Source organism: Amblyomma mixtum, chromosome 10 (assembly GCF_055824585.1).
Source record: "Amblyomma mixtum isolate Tamu chromosome 10, ASM5582458v1, whole genome shotgun sequence".
NCBI lineage: Eukaryota > Metazoa > Arthropoda > Arachnida > Ixodida > Ixodidae > Amblyomma > Amblyomma mixtum.
The window spans coordinates 58,851,851-58,869,114 of record NC_143021.1 but is presented as its reverse complement, the minus strand read 5'-3'; the positions used below and the strand labels follow the sequence as shown (position 1 = coordinate 58,869,114).

General features: G+C 44.7%; 1 protein-coding gene across 4 annotated transcripts in view; it reads left to right on the top strand.

Moving 5' to 3' along the window:
- Nucleotides 1-17,264, top strand: part of LOC149325884 (monocarboxylate transporter 12-like) — a 277,338-nt gene that overhangs the window by 99,164 nt on the left and 160,910 nt on the right. For 2 of the 4 annotated variants that reach the window (XM_089564036.1, XM_089564034.1), the window contains exon 2: nucleotides 4,746-4,951. The exons of the other annotated variants lie outside the window; for them this stretch is intronic. The gene's annotated coding sequence lies outside the window, so the exon portion shown is untranslated. The remainder of the gene's footprint in view (nucleotides 1-4,745; nucleotides 4,952-17,264) is intronic. 4 annotated transcript variants of the gene reach the window in all.

Below are 17,264 nucleotides of genomic sequence, written 5' to 3'. Positions count from 1 at the left end.
TTTGACTGTCTTCGAATGCGCGGAATCATACGGAAGCAACTCTTTCTTTGCACGTGGGGCATAGTGCCAGCAGGCGTGTTGCGAGCCGAGGTTCAGGTTAATATCTAAAAATTGCAACACGCCTGCTGGCACTATGCCCCACGAGCAAAGAAAGAGTTGCTTCCGTATGATTCCGCGCATTCGAAGACAGTCAAAAGAGCAATTGCAAGCTCGTGCATGGAATCCGCTCTTACCAAGTCATGCCCGCATGCAATGCATAAAAGTTTTAATAATCAAATTGAAAGGTTGCTTTCAGCTGGCTTCCCCTGCGACGTCATATCAGCCGTGGCCGAGAATCTTCTCAGGAAGATAAAAAGACGAAATCGAGGTAGTGTGGATGAGCCGCTGCCAAAAAAAGAAGATCGTGGTGTTGCCTTATATACACAAAGTGGCGCACAACGTAAAAAAAGTGGCCAAGAGGCATGGCGTCCCTGTTGTTTTTTCTGCCCCACGGAAACTCGCAGGCTTGTGCCCGAGAACCGGGAACCAAGGAGCTAGAGGCAGTGGATGCGACATAAAACATGCCGAAAAGTATGTGAAATGTGCCACTGGAGTGGTGTATGAAATCCCACTGAAGTGTGGAGGCGCCTACGTGGGCCAAACAGGCCGATGCGTGAATGAACGCGCAGGGGAACATGCCCGATCCATTCGGAATAAAGAAGGAGCAAACTTGCCTGCTCATTGCCTTGCTTGCAGTGGATGCGAGCCTCTGCTTAAGCAGATTAAAATACTAGGAAGAAGTAAAAACAAAACAGCGCGGGAGATTTTGGAGGCCTATCACATTAAAGAAAACGGTGATAAATGTGTAAGCGACACTTCTGTAAAACTGTATAATAAGGAAAACCATTTTCTGCGCACCTGTTGTTGACCAGGAGTTGATTGGCTGTACCCCTCTCTCTTTCCCCTTGTTCGTTTGCTGTGATTCTGACTATATAAGGCACTTTCACACAAATAAACTCAGTTGATAGTTTGCGCTCTGTCTGTCTCTTGGCTTTTTCCTGTGTTTGTCTTTTTTATAGCGCAACTAGGTTCCTTCAAGCAATGCACCAACTTGCCCAACAAGAAGTTCTTCTAAACTACCTTATTGCGCTTAAAGCTGAAAATTATTTCGTAAAGTTCATTTTCTGAAATTCTAGGAAGAAAAGCGAACGCTGGGGGTGAATTTTCAAGCGTGGAGTGGACGGCCTGACACGAGGATGCGTTTTCGGAAGGAAGTGCAAACAAATGGTTGAATATATTTGCGACCTCGACCGAATTGCCTGGAAAAAAAGAAACCGGGGAAATGTTTGCAGCGTTTTTACCACGAAGGTGGTTCATTAGGGACCATGTTTTTGCGGCATTCCTCGACGACTGGCGAAATTTTTGAAAAAAGAATTTAACGCTTCTTGGGCCTTATTAAAGCTACTACCCTATTTCTTGCAGCCTTGTACTCTAGACCAGGGGTTCTCAAACTGGGTTCCGCTGAACCCCTGTGTTCCGCGGGCTGTCTTCTTGTGTTCCGCGAGAACACTCACCGGCCCTGACCCGGCAGCTGATATGAAACTGGCTCTGAGTGCTACTGAGCCACGCTTTGACTTGCTCTTAAAAGGGAAGCAATACCACCCATCACATTAGTATATGTATTAATCTGTGCAATAAACATTTAACCTTTGCAACTCTCTCTTTGCAAAAATGCACTCGACAACATTGCTGGTAAGTGAAAGCGGGGGGGTTCCTGGAACTTATTGAAGGCTTCTGGGGTTCCTCCAAGCAAAAAAGTTTGAGAACCCCTGCTCTAGACGTAGGTTTTTATTTTTTGGGACATGCTTACATCGCTTCCAAAGCATGTCTCGGTATGAAATGGCATGCATTATGTCCGCAGTCAACCAGTTATAGTCCTTTCTACGTTTCTTAATTACGACATGCTTGGCACTAGCTTCGAACTTCTTTATTTGGTTACAGAAGATGGTATAGACTACTTGCGGGGAATTATAATTAGTTAGGGCCATCCAATTAAAACTGCTAATTAGGTTATCTAAGACCTTCTGGTTGATTACAGTAAGGTAAATTAAGTTATTGGGTGTGGTGGTTCGCTGAGCATTAGGCAGAGGAAAAGATGGTGGTGAACGGCAAACGGCAAGATAGTGGTCCGCAAAACGTTGCAAAATAACACAAGAAGCAAATGAGTAGTTGGGGGCTCGTAAGGCGATGTGGTCTAGACACGACGTTGTTAAATGGCCACCAGCTATTTCTTCGCGGGTGGGAGCTGTTATCATATTTTCAACACCATACGATGACAAGAGGGACAAATAGTCGGATACAGAGCCCACTGCAGGACACAAGGTATTTATATTCAGGTCTCCTACTAAGCATAGTTCTTCCACGGAATGCCATGACCGCAGCAATTCCTCGAGTTCCAACAGAAAACGGGTAACACTGTTGCAAGGTGCGCGATAAAAAGCTACGAAGCTCAGACATCGAGAGCCACAAGTTATCGTTAGCGCCAAGCATTCGGCATGAACAAAGTTCACGTCGATGGGTGCAATGTCAAACGTGTCTCTTACAAAGATAGCGATTCCGCCCCCTCGTCGAGGAGGCCGTGTTACGAAACAGCACTGATAGCCTGGTACTGAAAACGTGTGCATGCAGGCATCTGTAGCATTAATTTCTGTCAGGACGAAAACGTCAACAAATCCGATTCCTGATGTGGCAGTTAGCTTAAATTCTTCCCAGTGTTTTCGAAGGCTTCTAACATTTGTGTTCACAATAGTAAATTCATTCTCAGAGCTGTGACCAAATTTATCCTTGAAAGACTGAAAGTTTGGGAGTTGGCAGCACGTACTGTCCATTGCAGTTAGACAATTCGATCCAAGTCGGCTAGTCTGATTATTCGGAGCAGAGACGAGTTTTCGGTCTTCTTCGCGAAGATCTTGCCACGTTTAACCCAGACAAATTTGTACTCATTTTGCTTAGCCCTGGTCCTTGCACGCCAGAACAGATCTCGGTTCAGTCTAGTCAAGTTCTCGTTAAAAAATATCGTTTGGGTCTTTCCAGGCTCGCAAAGATTTCCAAGCTTCCTGCGGGCTTCGAACAACTTTTCTCTCGAAGCAATAGAACTGAAGCGCACAAGAATCCTGGGGATAGAGTCACGCCTGCCCGGTAGACGATGAATTGCTTCAACCTCCGACAGAGAAAAATTTTCCACTTCCAATTTTCCAGCGATCTCCCCAAGCACTTCCTTCAGATTTTCGTCCGCTTCTTCTTTGAGGCCATGGATTTCCATGTTCATGTTGCGACTGTATTGTTCACTCTCATTTAGTTCCGCTTGTATCCGCTCCAGCTGTTCTGCTTGAGCCTGGACAGTTGTTCTCAGTGCGGATATTTCTTAATCTCGAGAAAGTGCTTGTTCCTTGGCGGCCTTCATTTCTGCGAGAACTGAATCGTACTGTTCCGACAGGAAGGTCACTGAGCTCTCCAATTCATGAACTGTTTTGGTTAATGTGACCACTTCGGTTCGCAAAAGCAGCAGTGAATCAACCTTCGAATGTAGCTCCGGTAAGCATTCTAGGCTCTTTTTGATGTCTTGTAGTTCCGAAAGCAATGCCGATTCCACCCCCGTACCCTCATCGGCCTCGGCAGCATCAGACAGAGTTGGAACCACCTACGCGTTTTCTTGCCGCTCTGCATGTCTTGCATACCCACACGTCCCGTTTTCCGGTACCCATTGTGTTAAAGGTGTTTAGCGCAATTCCAGAACAATTTTGGCCCAGATGGTAAGAGTAATTACAACTAGTACAGGTCATGAATTTTCCATCCACGGGTAGTTTCTGGTGACAGGTGATACAATCTGCTATTGTTATACAGGGGAAAGCGTACACAGGGTGCAGACAGGGTGCAATACACTGGGTGCAGTCAGCGGCAAATCAAAATTTGACCGATACCAGCCAAAAAATGACACGCTACCTGTCAAGATACAGAGTGTCAGCGTTGGGCCACGCACTCGCCGCCGACTATCATAATAATAATAATAATAATAATAATAATAATAATAATAATAATAATAATAATAATAATAATAATAATAATAATAATAATAATAATAATAAATATAACAATGTATATTATGTGCAATAAAAGATATTATTATTATTATTATTATTATTATTATTATCTGGTTTAGTGAATTTAAAATAAGTTACACTGCCCCCCGAAGCCTTCGTATTAGTGTTCGCTTTGTTGTTCCGCGATCTTCAACAAGATTCGGCGAAGCTAGGCGTTGTGCTTATGTGCCGGAAATTTTGAATGATTTGCCAGATGATGTATTTTCGGTATCATCAAAAAATGCATTAAAAAGCATGCTTGGTTCTTTGTAAAGTGTATGTTCTCATTTCTGTAATCTGTACGCGTTGTCTGTTTTGATGTTGTTGTTTTTTTTTGTATATGTGTGTGCGGTTCACCACATGTTGACATTAATCGTCCCAACTGTTAACCATCATTCAACACTTTTTTTTTGTATGCTGATTTGAATTATTGCACCCTCGTCCGCTGACTTAGCCGGGCCTAGTCCCTCAAGCCACTGCTGGCTTTGACAGGCCCGCTCCTTGATCTATGTATCATTATGTGCAATAAAACATTTATTATTATTATTATTATTATTATTATTATTATTATTATTATGCGGCGATCTTTCGGACTGTGCACTAAGCCTCTGTTCTTTAACGCGACAGGTCACCGGTTACCACCGCTTCCGGGAACCAGGATGTGCCTCTATCAGGCAGACCAAACCACCACGTGACCCCGCAAGACGAGCCGGACCACCACGTGACGGATCCTTGCTCCACCGGGAATATAAGCGCCCACGAAGCCAGCCTGCATTGCAGTCGGCGGCGATCTTTCGGACTGTGCACTAAGCCTCTGTTCTTTAACGCGACAGGTCAGCTTCGCACATCCTCTGTTTTCTGCATGTATTTGCCGCCGACTGCACCAAAAGCTGATTGTGTTTGATCTGTGTCTTGGGATAGTAGAAAAACTGTAACATGAATAACAACGGCTGTTGTGCTTCGTGCTCGAAACCGCTTCCAAAAGATGGGCGTGTGATGACTTGCATCATTTGCAGCGCCGGTTATCATGTTGGTAAAACTTGCTCAGGAATTGCCGACAGCACCTTTTTGTCAATGGGTCCAGCGAAACGCGACAAATGGAAATGTAGGCGTTGCCAGACAAGCAGGGGTATTCGGACAAGAAACACTGACAGCGTTCAGAGTGATTCTGGATCTGAAGATGATTTGAGGGCTGTCGACGACGCAGTCCCCCCTACCTCTTCTGAAGAAGTGATAGCCACTCTGGCTTCATTAAAACAAAGCATAGATTCGCTTCTGCCCCTGCATGAAAAAGTAGACAGGCTTGTAGCGCTCCAGCCTAACATTGAAGAAGTGCTAGCCTTCAAAGAAAAATTTCAAGAATTTCAAAGTTCCCTGGAGTTCTTCTCCTCGCAGTACGACGACCTATTGAAGCAACTCAGTGCTACAGAAACAGAATCGAAGAAACTGCGGGTCGATGTTGAGATTCTCGAGACGACAGTGGCAAGTCAGAGCCAGGAAATAAAACAAGTGCGCTCGGAGCTGAATGCTTTAGAGCAGTACAGCCGTGAATCAAATCTGGAAGTCCATGGCCTTCCTGTCGAGGAGAATGAAAATTTGCGAGAAACCTTCGCCTGCCTTTCCAAGAAACTTGAACTGAAGGATTTCCAGCCAAGTGACATAATTGCAGTTCACCGCTGGCCTGTGAAGGGCGACAGAGTTGCCCCAGTATTAATTAAATTTCCGTCCGCATCTATGAGGGACACCTGGCTTTCGGCGCGAGGCAAACTGCGCCCGCTCTTTAAAAAGAAACAGCTGCCTGCGCTGTTGTTCTTCAATGAAAATCTTACGCAACGAAATCGTCACATCTTTTGGATGGCGCGGAAAAAAGCTAAGGAACTGGGTTACAAATTCGTGTGGGTGAAGGCAGGGAAAATCTACGTCAAAAAAGCTGAAAATACTCTGGAGCGAATCGTTTCAGAGGCTGACGTTGAAGGATTGGCATAATTATGGCCGCTGGTCTGTATTCCTTCTCCAACTGTGAGAGTTACAAGAACTATATTTGTGAAAGAAATAGCTCATTTTCGGTCTTGCATGGGAACATTCGCAGCCTTAAGAAGTATTGGGAGGAACTTCAGGTAGTTGTGTGCACTCTGAAGGACTGTATTCATGCCTTGGTTTTAACGGAAATTAATATACAAGATTATGACATAAATCAATTTCACCTTGAGGGATTTCAGGAGTATTTCTTTACAAGGCCGGGCAGAAAGGGTGGAGGAGTTGCAGTTTTTGTTAAAAATGACTGGGCCGTTGCTGAGGTTGCGATTCCATTCACTTCAGCTGAATCTGTTTCTCTAAGAATTGAAAATGGAGATATAGTATTTGGATTGGTCGCCATTTACCGACCACCATTGAGCAGCGCCTCATCTTTCTTGGGGGAACTCAATGACACCTGCGTAAACTTGGCTGCGTTCCATAATCTGTGCATAATAGGGGACATTAACATAGACATACTCAAGGCAGAAAATAAAACTGCTTCTAGCTACTTGAACATTCTGGCTGACTTTGGCATCGAGTCTGTTATAAATCAAGTGACTCGGGAAGAAATCCTTAGCAATATGCTAGTTTCCTCGTGTTTGGATCACGTTAACATCCGTGTTTCTGACGTTGCTTCAGTTGAGGGTATTGTTATCAACCAGAAACTTGCTGACCACTATTTTGTCGGATGTTGTATTGTCTCCAGGGTGAAAGTTTCTAATAAGCGAAAAGTAGAAAGCATTGAAATTATTGACAAAAAGGTTTTGGATCAGTGTGTGGCCGGTTATGATTGGAGCTCTTTTCCGTCAAAGCTGCATGGTGAAGCGATGTATGATGATTTTTTGGACTGTTTCGGCACTTTTGTTCAGACCGCCAAAAGAAAGGTGAAAGTAAAAAGAGGCAATCAAGACCTCAGTTGGTTACATCCTGATGTACTCGCAGAGATACATGAAAAAGATACTTTATGGCAGCGATGTAAGCGATATCCGAAAAATGTGGCATTGCAAGAAATAGAAATAGAAATAGAGCCGCAAGAAATAGAGCCACAGCGCTTTCTCGATTAGCAAGAAGAAACCAGTACCAGAAGCAGTTTTATGATTCCAGAAATGACTCTGCTAAAACGTGGCAGCTGGTAAATGAACTGCGCGGTTACAAGCCTCGTGACACACAGGGGATTATCGACCGAAATTTTGGCCCTGTAAGCAAGGATCTTGCAGATCGATTTAACCTGCATTTTTCATCCGTGCGTACTCTTGAATCCCTGAGTGTTTCTTCATCGGCGCGCATGCGTAATGTCGCAGTCTTTGAGTCAGCTTTTCTGCCTGAAATGAGCGAAACTAATATGCGGTAAATTTTGCAGTCGTTCAAAAAAAGAAAGTCCGCTGGCATCGACGGCATTCGTATGGATGATATCGTTAGAAATTTCGAGGTCCTGAAAAACGTGCTTCTCTGTACTGTAAACACTATCATTGCGACCGGCAAAGTCCCCGACTCTATGAAACGTGCAAGAGTTATCCCTGTGCCTAAAAAGGGTAATTCATCAGAAATTAAAAACTATCGTCCGATATCTGTGTTGCCTTGTTTAGCGCAAATTTTAGAAAAAACATGTGTCCAGAGTTATGCACAGTTTCCTGGATTCACATCAAACGATTGCAGACAGTCAGTACGGATTTGTGGCAGGAAAGGGCACACTGAGCCTGCTGGAAGACGTCTCGGACCTTTTGCACTCTACTCTTGAACTGAATCAAGTTGCCTGTGGTCTGTTCTTAAATGTGTCCAAAGCATTCGATTCAATAGACCATCAAATACTGCTTCAAAAATTGCATATTTATGGTTTCCGTGGTCATTTCCATGACTTTTTGAAGAGTTACTTGTGTCATCGTACTCAACTTGTTTGTATAGGAAAAAAGAGGAGCTCCCCCGTAGAACTTAGGTGTGGTGTTCCGCAGGGGTCTATTCTATCACCTTTGTTATTCAATATTTTTGTCAATGACTTGAAACAAAGCATTACTCATCTAACCTGTACCAATATGCAGACGACACAGTTCTTATTTCTCGCCACGTAGACTATTACGCCTGTGTTGAGCTGCTCCAAAAAGATGCGACTGCCGTATTAGACTGGTATGACTCAAACCTAATCAGTATAAATAACACAAAGACCCAACTAGTATGTTTTAGACGCCCTCTGAAGATTTCTTGGTGGGAACAGCCGAAATAATAAAACGCAGACACAGAAAGGAACACATAGAACGTAGACGAAGCTACCGTGGGGTTCTTGAACGAACCCCACGGGAGATAAAAGCAACATCTTTTTGACAAGGAAACAAAAAGCGCGGGTTTTCCAATAAAATTTTAGTTGACAGTAGAAGTATGAACCAACTAGCTAAGTTTTCTACTCTTTTTAACCTCTGAAGATTCTCAACTTAGATGCTCCTCTAAGGCTACATTCCTCTATCTGCTTTTCCTTTCAATGTTCGCCGGTTCCCTATGAAGAAATTGTAAAGTGCATGGGTATTTATCTCGACTGTGACTTAAGTTGGCGCTCTCACCTATCTTATGTTTGTAAACAGCTGAGAAGTGTGTCTTGCCTTTTATACAATGTCAAATTATACACGCCTGTCTCGGTTAGAAGGGTGATACTTCACTCATTAGGCTACTCAGTGTTGCGATATGGTATTTGCTGTTTTTTTAACTGTGCGGAATTTTGCAAAACGCGGGTAAATAATTTGTTAAAGAGTGCGTTAAAAAGTGTAGCGTACAACACTTCTGTGCCTAAGGAGGATTTGTTTCTTAGCTTTAGTTTCCCAAAATTTAACAATGTCTTTCTTCAGTATGCTGCCGTCAGACATATGTGGACTAATGAATTCAAAGTTGCACGGTCATCTCGTCATAACCTGCGTTCTGTCTCCACCTATGAACTACCAATTACTAGAACTAAATACGGAGAAAGCCAGCGCTGCTTTTATGTCCCCGCAATATTTAGCAGTCTACCTAATGAAATAAAGGTACTGAAGAATAAGAAGGCAATAAAGAAAGCCCTCATAACCTACACTGTCTTAAAGGAAAAGACAGTATAAAGGAATAAGCGCTCCAGATGTGTTTTCTTGTGTTCTTAGGGTATAACGCTCTCATTATCTTCTTTTTTTCTCTCGGTTTTAGTGAGTAACCTAAAGCAAACCACTTGATCATTTCCTGTTGTTAATGTCTTTATTGTGTTTCCTTGAAGTGTTCTTTTCTTTTCCTTGTACATTGTCAGTTTGAAATGTTTTTCCTGAGTAGGTAAAAAAGAGATTTGCCGCCTGCTGCCGGGTTTTGCCCAACAAGCCACTGATGGCTTTGGCATGCCCGGAAATGTATTGTATTGCCTGACGGGAAATAAAATTATTATTATTAATATTATTATTATTATTATGCAGAAAACACGTTTACAATTTTAGCAGCTCTTCCCAAGCCATAAAGGCTTGTAGGGCAGTACCCTGCAGTCGGGGAGTGACAAAGATATTGCAAAACAGACGTGAGAAAACAAGAAAATAAGAACAACCTTAATACCAAAAGTAAACAAGAATAAAGAAACAGTTTAAGTTGCCGACACAAGGGCTTTTAAGAAACACTTTGTGACAGAGAAGAAACTGAAAAGATAAAATAAGGCAAAGAATTACGAATTTTGGCTATGTAATAATTGCGAGTGAAGGGGCCATAATGAGCGTAGCAGCGAGGTACCGTAAAACGAGGGTGATGTCAAAAAGAACGAAAAGGAATGAAAGGAACCAAAAACTCACCTTCCCTAAAGTGAGCACGAATAAAAGCACGTGATGAAAGAGGACATCAAAAGAGGTCTGTTGTAAGAAAAAAAAAATAAATTTTGCAGTCAGCTGAAACATCCACGTTGTATGCCACAGATCGAAGAATGTTCCGCAGTTGTGCTGTTCAATGTTATCTTGACACAGACTGCTGTTGAGAAGCTTTTGATTTTGCTGGTAGGTGTGCTTCGTGCGCCGTATAATAACACTTTAATGTAGACTACGCTAGCGTTGGACGGTATACTCTTAACACTCCCTTAGTTAAATGCGATGGGAATAAATAATCAGCTGTTTTCTGTCTGCGACACAAAAATGTCTGGTAAAAGAATTTATTTCTTTTTTCTCTACCCTTCCTTTATAAAAGGACATGAAAATGGCCTTATAGGCACCACTTTAACAGGTGTCAGTTTTTTTTAATACACCGGTTCAGTTCATTCAACAAGAAGAATTTCGCTACTATCGTGCACTTCTTTTTGGCGCACCATATTGCAAACAAGTATTAAGAGTAAGAGTAGTAACAGAAGTAGTAACAGAATATGTCTACTTAGGGCAAGTAGTGACCGCAGATCCGGATCATGAGAGGGAAATAACTAGAAGAATAAGAATGGGGTGGAGCGCATATGGCAGGTTCTCTCAGATCATGAATGGCAGTTTACCAATATCCCTCAAGAGGAAAGTATACAACAGCTGCATCTTACCGGTACTCACCTATGGGGCAGAAACGCGGAGACTAACAAAGAGGGTTCAGCTTAAGTTAAGGACAACGCAGCGAACTATGGATATAGAAATGATAGATGTAACGTTAAGAGATCGGAAGAGGGCGGGGTGGGTGAGGGAACAAACGCGGGTTAATGATATCCTAGTTGAAATGAAGGGGAAGAAATGGGTTTGGGCAGCGCATGTAATGCGAAGGCAGGATAACCGCTGGTCCTTAAGGGTAACGGAGTGGATTCTAAGAGAAGGCAAACGTAGCAGGGTACGGCAGAAAGTTAGGTGGGCGGATGAGATAAAGAAGTTTGCGGGGATACAGTGGCCGCATCTGGCAAAGGACAGGGTTTATGGAGAGACATGGGAGAGGCCTTTGCCCTGAAGTGGGTCTAGTCAGGCTGATGATGATGATGATGATTGCAAACAATGGAAGAGGCAGGCGCAGTTGAGAATCACACCAACACCTTTTCAATCACGTTTGTGCCGAACAACCCGCAAAAAACTACTATCGTGACAAATGCGTCATCTCCGCAGAATAAGGGCTCTGTGCAGAAGGGCATCCAGTCTGGGGACAAAACAGAAATAGAGCGAAGGAAAAGGTATGTACCGCCTGAATGAATGACACTTTGGGGAATTGCAGTTTCACATGTTGGAAATTAACTGCAGTGCCCGTCGTATGTACAAAACTTCGCTGTCATGGATTCTTCAACAATACTCGACGTTTCTGGAGAGTCCTATAGCTTCGAAGGCAACAGATTCTTGGATATCCGCAGTATGTCTCCATAAATCGTTTACCATAATCATTTTCTCTGCATTGGAAATGGTGCAACCAGCATACTTAATGCGTCGAGTTTCTTAGAAGCCCTTTCGTCATTAGTGACGACACAAGGAACCGGTCTCGGTTCGTGACGGCCTCCGGACTGCCTCCCAGCCGCGCGCCAAGGCTGCCAATTAACTGTTCGCAGATTCTGAGAGGAGGAAAAATTGCCAACGATCAAGTTACTTCCTAATGGAATATTTCAGTGCAGCTCATCAGGTGTTTCAGCTTTTAGATAGACTGAGGCATAGAAATCTAGCAAGACATATATGTACACTTAGAACCAACTTGTTATTGTTCACACTTATTCCTTCTTCAAGAAACGCTCCGCTAACAGTTCTTGATTGTCATGAAGGAAGCTTTGTTGTCGGAGAAACAGCTGAATATATGCTCAACTTCCTGCACCAATGCCTTGTTCTCAAAGGCGAGGTCTGTGGAAGTATTTCGCGAGGTTGTCAGGAAGGACCTCCACCGGTTGCCTCGCTCTTTGCTTAGATATAAGTGGCAGAGAAAAAACTATTTATATAGGCAAGCGGTTCGCAGTGGCGAACGGCGGCGGCTATGCGTTTCGGCTCGGGCAGTGCACATATCGCGATCCGCCGCCACCGATCCGGCGCTCTGATTGGCGCCGCACAGGGGTGGCATTGTAGGAGGAACGGAGAGAGCAATTAAGTTATCGGGAGGCAGCGCATGGGCGCATAGGAACGTTTAGCGGCGAAGAGATAGCAGCGACTGACTGATGCCGCTGACGCTCCTAGTGAGTCAAGTGAACGTGGCTCTGCGTTTCGGCTTGGGATGCACGCACCGTGATCCGCTGATGCCGAGCTGGTTCTTTGGCAACCGGAGAACACCACGCGCTATCGCGCGGTCGCCGCCACGGAGAAGCGAGCGGGGGGGGGGGGGGGGGGGTACACGCAGTGGTTAGCGGCTGTGGCTACGCGTTTCGGCTTGGGCTTGCGGGAGATGGCGCCAGGAATGGGCGCGAAAAAGCTGCGCTCTAAAAACTCTAAGGTGCGATAGGTCCTGGCTCGTCCGTTGACGGCGTTCTCCCATTTGGCTGTCGCCGGGGGTGTCGCTATTAGCTGGGTAATAATTGAAAGTCATCTATGGAATCCGTACTGAATGGAGGGTAAGATATATTGGTGTTCCAGACAAGCGAATAATTGTTACAAGATGATATATGCTCAAGGAACTTTCAAGCAGTGCAGGTTAAAGAAACGTGCCCGAATTTAAATACTCGAATAGTAGAAAGACAAGATCCGGCTCCTTGCACCTACCATGTTCACACAGATTCACAAGCAGCGTACACTGCCTGCCGCGCAGGGGGAGCTGACTATGCCGTTCTTAACACTATTCGAACAGAAGCCCGTCGCCTGCGAGAGGAGGGCTACACTTTAATTATCAAATGGATTCCTGCACACGAAGGAATCACTGGAAACGAGAAGGCACGCCAGGCAGCGCACGCAGCAGCTCTTTCCGCACCTTTGCCTGGATCCACATTCGTTTCCGCTTCTTGACCCCCTGATGACGTTGCGCACCCGTCGTCGCCCCATATGGATAGGGCGGAGACATGGTATCGTGCACAACGCTATCGTCGCAGCATACTCCAGCACTTGGCCAACCCTGAACAACTATATCGCCGCCCACATAGCGCATTCCGGAGAGTGGAGGCAGTGCTCCTTCGCCGAGCCCAGACCGGTCAGCTTCTATCACCAGCGAAGTTGCACCTCATAAACCCGCGCTCATACCCGACTCCTCAGTGCCCGACGTGCCCTGCCAGAGGCACGGCCGAACATCTCCTGTGGAGCTGCCCTACCTTTGACGCAGCACGGGAGACAGCACTCAAGTCCCTGGGCGGGCTTCGACCTGGAACCCTGCAGGAATGGGTCGATCCGCCATCGCACATCGCGCCGCCAGACGCACTCCGGCTCTGGCGAACTCTTCTTTTTTTCTTCAAGGAAGATGAAGGGCCAGGCCATTACTTCGCCGAGTCGACCTCGGGACGACACTACCTCGAGGAAGAAGTGGACACCGGTCCCCCACCCGCATTCCGACCTTAACCCCCCCCCCCCCGTCACCCTCACCCCTAACCATTCCCCCACCCCAACCTCCATGAAGCACCTTAGTTCTGCCGCAAGGTATCGGCCTACTATATTCAGAAATAAAAACGTTTAAAAAAAAGATTTGATATTACCTGCCAGTTGCGTGCACAGGAGAGGCTTTAGCTATTTTCCACTCTGACGGAACTACGCCCCTTGTTAGGAATTTGCTAAAACTCGGGTACAACTATTTGGCAGTCCACTAGACACACCTCTTAAGAAAAGTGTTGGGAATGTTATCTGGGCTAATGTCCTTTCTACTGTCTGTATTTGACAGAAGGTTAAATATTGGCTGTGGTTTAGCTCTGGTTAAATCTGGTAGAGTAGCGAGAGGTACGTACCACTGGCTATGTTTAGGTTTCGTTTGAAAGTAAGACACCCGGTTTACGTAACGGCTTGAACTGTATTGTTTATACCAATGAAGACGCTCCGGTGGTCAGTAAAGTAGGAAGACTTGAGCACAACTTACAAGGCGGGCGGCGTCTGCTCCGCCGTCTGCCCAGCGGTGAGGCGCGCGGCGTGCACACCAGCTGCGTGCTCTGACGTCACTCCGCGCATGCGCACAGCTGGCGGAGCGGTGGTGCCAACGCTCAGCGCGCAGCCATGCTGAACTAGCGAAGTGGCTGGCGTTGTGTAGCTCTCGCTACAATGCGCCGGCTTCCGTTACACATATTGGGTCTATAGTCCTATGAGTGTACGCTTCAATGTAAGGCAGTTTTCCATAATAAAGAGTAAAAACAGACTGAAAATGATTCTATAAAGAGTTAGTACTGTCTGTGGCAACCCGCGTGTTTCTTTTCTGTTTTAGGGTTTAGGGAGCTCCAAAATTTTCCTAGAGCATTTTTGATGAAGCTTGGGAGAGTATTAGCATAATGGTTATCTTTCTCAGCCTTCAGTTTGGATCTGATGCTATCGACGACTCTGGAAAGTATTTTTCTTGCAGTCATGCTGGGCCTAAGCTAATAGCTTCTTAAACTTCTCTTTCGTCGCTTATCGTATCGTAGTAGTGTAACGCGTGTGCTTAGTTGCAAATCTAGTGCTAGCCACGGCAACATACGCGGCGTACATGCATCAGCGAAGATGTGCTTTCTTTTGGTGCCTGCGCATGGAGCAGAGAGGGGAAGCGATCGACGTGAGCCCATTGCTTGACGCCATTGCTTGGACCTGTACGGCCGAGCGAATGTTTGACGCTCGGTGAGGAATGGGTTGAACAACCGCGCCTCTGTCTACCTTATCCGTATTCGAAAAACGCGAATTGAGTAGCTGCATTTCATATCTTCACACTTGAACGCTAATGGCGATGCACGTTTTCCGCACTCTCACATTTCAGTCGACAGCGGATCGCCGACCCTTTTCTTGACGAGGCCTAGCGATTGCGGCGATTGGCGAATTTGGCGATTGGCGATTGGCGATTTTGGCGATTGCGGTTTTGGCGGTTGCGGAGTACGAATTACCAAGTTTTAACGCATGCGAATGGCAGTCGGACGTAGTTCTAGATACTCTGACCTTAAAGCAGTAGTTGTATACATCGGTGGACGCGCGTAAAAAAAAGGTAGAAGTTCTGTTGCAACCCGGTTTGCAGAGCAATTCGCAAGGCAACCAGCAGCAGTCGTCGGATTCCACTGTGGACAACATATTTGGCTGCTTAATCACTGGTAAAGCTTCGCTGGCCAACGCACGAAAGCACTAGGCTATGCGGCATTTTTTTCAGCATGATAAATATTACACGCGTTTATATGTAGGAAACTGGTATATACATTATTTACAGACTAGTCAGCCAGTAGGTGAGCAATGTCGTGCAGTAATCATAGCGCGAGAAGTACGCAGGGCAACGACGAGACGGGACAAGGCTATGTAGCTGTAGCGCTTGCCCCGTCTAGTCTTTGTCCTGCGTTCTTCCCGCGCTATGATTACTGTGTTACAATGAATTACCAACCTGCCCAAGCCTATTCTGTTCAGTAGCTGAGCAAATTAAACGGAAACACAACACCACACAGATAAAACATACGTCTTAACACAACTTAACTAAAACTATGGCAAGGAAAGACAAGGCATCATTAACGGGAACTATAACATATTCCAGGGCAGAACAGGCATTGACAGGGACACATATACATGAAACCACCAACTTACGTATCTCATCGTATTGATCACACGATGAAAATCCGGGAATAGAGGTGTAGGGTCAATATTTTCAAATACACTTTCTTTTCGAAAACAATTCATGACTGGAATAATTTAACTGAACATATTCTTACTGCTCCTCCTCCGTCTTTCTTAATTCAACTGCTGGCTTCCATGTCTAACTTCTGAAGATTTTTTAAATGTTTTTTTATGTTTTTTCACCAGAGCGTCTGGTGCAGTTCGGCGTTTTCTTTCACTTTAATTGTGGTGTATATTATTATGCCGTGCAGAGCCTTCGTATTAAATGCACACAACGGAATCGCACTTTTTTTATCTTAGATGTTTTAAAGGAAGTGTTTTTGACCTGGCGGTAACCGTGGTGTATGAATGAACGTATGTATGTACGGATTACTCTTGTTCCCGCGTTTTTTCTGTACTCCCCACTACAATAATGCCCGTTGGGCCCTGCAGATACTGTAAATAAAATAAATAAATAAATAAATAAATAAATAAATAAATAAATAAATAAATAAATAAATAAATAAATAAATAAATAAATAAATAAATAAATAAATAAATAAATAAATAAATAAATAAATAAATAAATAAATAAATAAATAAACTAGTCCCATTAATTGTCACAGTCTTCGTAAGTGTCTCGCAGCTTGTGCAGCATGTGGCCGAAGTGTGTGTTGCAGCAGACGACAGCCGCAGCCTGCCGGTCAAGCACGAGCACTTACCTCAGGCTGCGCATTCAAAGCAGGAAAATCATGTCAAAGGTTCGCGGTCATGTTGGGCGGCCATTAGGTGACGCACATTGTGATAATAAATTGAAAACAAAGTTTTCTTCAGCGTCCTTTGTGGAATGTTCTAAAAAATATTGTATCTTTGTAGCCAATACAGCAGTTTTCGATATTCAATCGCATCACATAGGCGACAAAAACAGAATATACAGGATTATATTTTTTTTTTGTCAAGCCACATTTTAAGAGGTTGAACTTCGGCGTGAAGTTTAAAGGAAAACGTTTTAGTACAAGGCGAAATCGGCATTTTACGTGTTGTTGTCGGCACATTACGACCAATAAAATTAGACCAGAGAGCGATACAATGGAGTCGGAAAGAGCTTTGTCACAACCCCCCGCCTTTACGGCCAACAGAGGCGCGGGATCCCCTTTACGGTTACTTGTCGTCCCTCTATGAGGTTTGAGTACACAGTTAAACTTAGGCCGGTCAACCCGTGAAGCACGTGTGTCGGTGTGGGATTGAGGAATAAGTTCACAGTAAGTCAGCGTTCTTTCAAAGAAGTGGATATTTACAGCTGGTAGTCCAAATTACACTGCATAAATAATCGAACGAACAAACAAAAAAAAAACGACAATGAACAAACACTGCGGTAGAAGCCAAGTGGCGAGAGTTGCACAGAAACACAACGTAAAATACTAGCCAGAGCAAGGTTTAAACGCAGGTGAAAACAATGTTCAAATAATCACCAGTCTTTTGGCCCCCAAAAAACAGGAGTTTTCACAGCTTTCTTGTTCGATGGAGCTTCGTAGCTGCAGAGTTCAGTAGCGGTGGTTCTGCC